The 3,720-nt window shown below is 47.7% G+C and overlaps 1 pseudogene; it reads right to left on the minus strand.

Moving 5' to 3' along the window:
- Nucleotides 1-262: 262 nt before the first annotated feature.
- Nucleotides 263-3,438, minus strand: LOC122700913 (annotated as a pseudogene).
- Between the last annotated feature and the right edge of the window lie 282 nt (nucleotides 3,439-3,720).

The raw sequence follows: 3,720 nt of genomic DNA on the forward strand, positions 1-3,720 counted from the left end.
CAAGGCAAATAGGAAGAAGCTCAATATCAACTTTACCCTCCCGACCCCACTTCCTCCACTGCCTCCTGGACCAGAGTTTCAGTCTGTAAGTTTTCCCCACTGCTGGCAGTAGCTCCTCAGACTTTCTTCTGTGGTTTCAGACTCAGTTGCTTCAGCTCAATTCCGCATAGCTGAAGGAGATGAGAGAGATCTCAGTGAAGAATGCAGGTCTGAACTGTCCTGGCTCTGTGGTGAGAACCTAAGGTGCTCCAGGAAAATACCTCTAGGAGCATCTCCACGAAGACCCAGTGATGCTGCTATGGCCTCTCAGCTCCTGTCTCCCTTGAATCAATCCTGAGCGATTTTCCATCTTCCTGCAAAACATATCAGTTGAAGAGAGTGACCTTTCCAGACTCAGTCATCAAAATTAATATTCCATTTTCTCTATTAGTTTTCAAATTGTGAATTGCATATGTATCATCTCTTCCTTTTATGTTGATTTTCTCACCTAGTTGAATACCCAATGAAGGGAAGAGTAATGTGGACTTTAATGGTTCACACTGACATACTTCATACTTACTTATTCACTTTGCCTTTAGAAGGGGATCAGATATATTTTGTTGAAAGAAAGTATTCAATCTCCAGAAACACTTTCTAAAGTTTTCTCTGAAAGTCACTCAACCTCAGTTATACCATGATACCACCTCTTTGGTGGGAGACTGCAGTCAACTGTCACTATGATTTTAACATCCTTTCTCTCTTAATCCATTTAAGACTCTAATCATAATAATCTACTTAAAATGTAAACCTAATTAGTGCACCCTTTCTTTTACAACCCATCACTTCTGTGTTCAGAGGATGTTTTTAGAGGGAGAAAATAAAAATATTTTAATCCTGTTGTCCTGCCATAATTATTAACACAATCCCTTTCTTCCTTTTTTTTTTAAGAAAAAGATTTTATTTTATTTTTTTTCCATTTATTTTTATTAGTTGGAGGCTAATTACTTCACAACATTGCAGTGGGTTTTGTCATACATTGACATGAATCAGCCATGGAGTTACATGTATTCCCCATCCTGATCCCCCCTCCCACCTCCCTCTCCACCTGATTCCTCTGGGTCTTCCCAGTGCCCTAGGCCCGAGCACTTGTCTCATGCATCCCACCTGGGCTGGTGATCTGTTTCACTATAGATAATATACATGCTGTTCTTTCGAAACATCCCACCCTTGCCTTCTCCCACAGAGTCCAAAAGTCTGTTCTGTACTTCTGTGTCTCTTTTTCTGTTTTGCATATAGGGTTATCATTACCACCTTTCTAAATTCCATATATGTGTGTTAGGATGCTGTAATGTTCTTTATCTTTCTGGCTTACTTCACTCTGTATAATGGGCTCCAGTTTCATTCATCTCATTAGAACTGATTCAAATGAATTCTTTTTAATGGCTGAGTAATATTCCATGGTGTATATGTACCACAGCTTCCTTATCCAATCATCTGCTGATGGACATCTAGGTTGCTTCCATGTCCTGGCTATTATAAACAGTGCTGCGATGAACATTGGGGTGCACGTGTCTCTTTCGGATCTGGTTTCTTCGGTGTGTATGCCCAGAAGTGGTATTGCTGGGTCATATGGCAGTTCTATTTCCAGTTTTTTAAGAAATCTCCACACTGTTTTCCATAGTGGCTGTACTAGTTTGCATTCCCACCAACAGTGTAAGAGGGTTCCCTTTTCTCCACACCCTCTCCAGCATTTATTGCTTGTAGACTTTTGGATAGCAGCCATCCTGACTGGCGTTAACACAATTCCTTTCAACACCCAGTATTTCCCAGCTTGGAAAGAAAATCATGTGATCCTCACGTTTACAGAGTTCACACCTATTACATGCCAAGTTGTGGACTAAGATCCATGATTCAAAATTTCACTGAACAAAGTCGTTGCCCCAATTTATTTGAATCTTCATGACAGAAAAGATTTTTTTTTACTCTAATCCTGGGTTTATTTAACTCTACACGACAAAGAACCACCACAACATCATCTAAAATGCCACAAAGTTACAAAACTCAAAACAGAAAATAAATAGTACTGACTGTACAATAAAAACCAAAAAAGCAATGTACACATTGCCAAGGTAGCCTGTAGGACCATGAATAGCAATACAACTGCCCCCGGTAGGGCTGGTTCTGTGATGACCTGGCAGATCTGGCTCGCAACTTGCCAATTTCAGAGAAAGGGAGGGGAGTGTGTGTGTGTGTGTGTGTGTGTACACATATGCAAAGAATTATTTGGGGCAGATAATATGGGGCATTTGACCCTAGAGGTCACAAGAGGACCCTAGCAGGGGAGCAGGGCTAGGATAGCAGGAATGGCATCACGGCAGGACTAGGTCACCAGATAAGCCCAGCTCATTTGGGATACGGGAAAACGTGTTCTCAGGCTGGGGATGTCCCTCCACCTGGAGCCCCCTGGCTCACCCCTGCTGGCTTTGCCAGCTACATGACTCCCAGGAACTATAGAAACTGGGAAGTTTTCCAGCCATAACACTGGAGGGCATCTTCATAAGCACAACCCTAAACCGGCAACACCCCTGCAGCCGGAGCTCTAACTGCTCGGGGACACGTGTCAACTGCTGCCCTCACCTTCGGAAGGAGCTGGACCTGGAGCCGCTCCAGTGGTAGGGGCGGCAGGGGAAGCAGGTTCACCGGAGCTCGGGGGATCTGCCCCAAGGGGAACACGACCTGCTCCTCCTCAGCCTGCGCCACGTGGAGAGCGGTGGCAGCATTCTCCGGGGAGGGCTCAGTCGCCTGCGGGGTGGCTGAGGCCGGGGGGCCAGCACGGCTGTGGCCGTGATCTGCCGGCCGTCGATTGGCCCTCCGTCCACGTGCTTGAGCGCCTTCGCCGCCTCTTCCGGATTCTTGAACTCCACGTAGGCATGGCCTTGAGACGGATGCGCGCACATCCTTTCTCTGGGCAGGTCGATCTCTCTAACTCTCCTGAAGGTGGAGTGCTCCCTGATGTGCTCCCGGATGTGCTCCCTGGTCATCTTCCGGGTGAGCCTCGCGACGTGCACTTTGGTGGGCTTGCGGGGGGGGGGGGGGCTGCGCCTTCTGCTTTCCTTCTCGTCTAGTCTGGGTGGTTTGGGTTTGGAACTGGGCTGCCGCCTGTGGTCTCGGGGGCGCCAAGGCCTTGGAGAGCTGGGGGAGCTGCTGGGGCTGGAGCTGCGGGACCCACTGGAGCGTCCCGAGCGGCCAGATGCTGAGGGCGAGCTGGAGCCGCGGCTGGAGCCCGCGCGGGACCGAGCCTCCGAGCTGTTGCTACCCCCCCGAGGCCCTGCGCCGCTTCCGAGCTTTATCCCTGCCGGGGCCCTTCACGCCGGACTGCTGGGTAGTGCCTGTATCTTTACAGCGATCCGCGGACTGCTCCTCAGAGCGCTCTTTGCGTGGGATGGGAGACGGAGTCATCTCGCCTCCGCGCTCCTCAGCCTCAAGAGAGAAAGGGGTTAATAGATTAAAAGATGTTTCCTATAGTGTTAGGTACGATAGAGTGCTGTGATCATTAATAAGGCCATCACAGAGGCAGAGAAAGAGGGAGATATGGAGGAAGAGAAGCAAGAAGAAAGAAAAAAATATTAATGACAATTATCGATGATAGAGAGATTGGAGAAGGGCAAACTGATGACGCATATGTATCAGAGAGCTGAATTTTTAAAAACATTCAATTGTTTGATAAATGTTCCCGGAAAT

Source organism: Cervus elaphus, chromosome 9 (genome assembly GCF_910594005.1).
Source record: "Cervus elaphus chromosome 9, mCerEla1.1, whole genome shotgun sequence".
Classification (NCBI taxonomy): domain Eukaryota; kingdom Metazoa; phylum Chordata; class Mammalia; order Artiodactyla; family Cervidae; genus Cervus; species Cervus elaphus.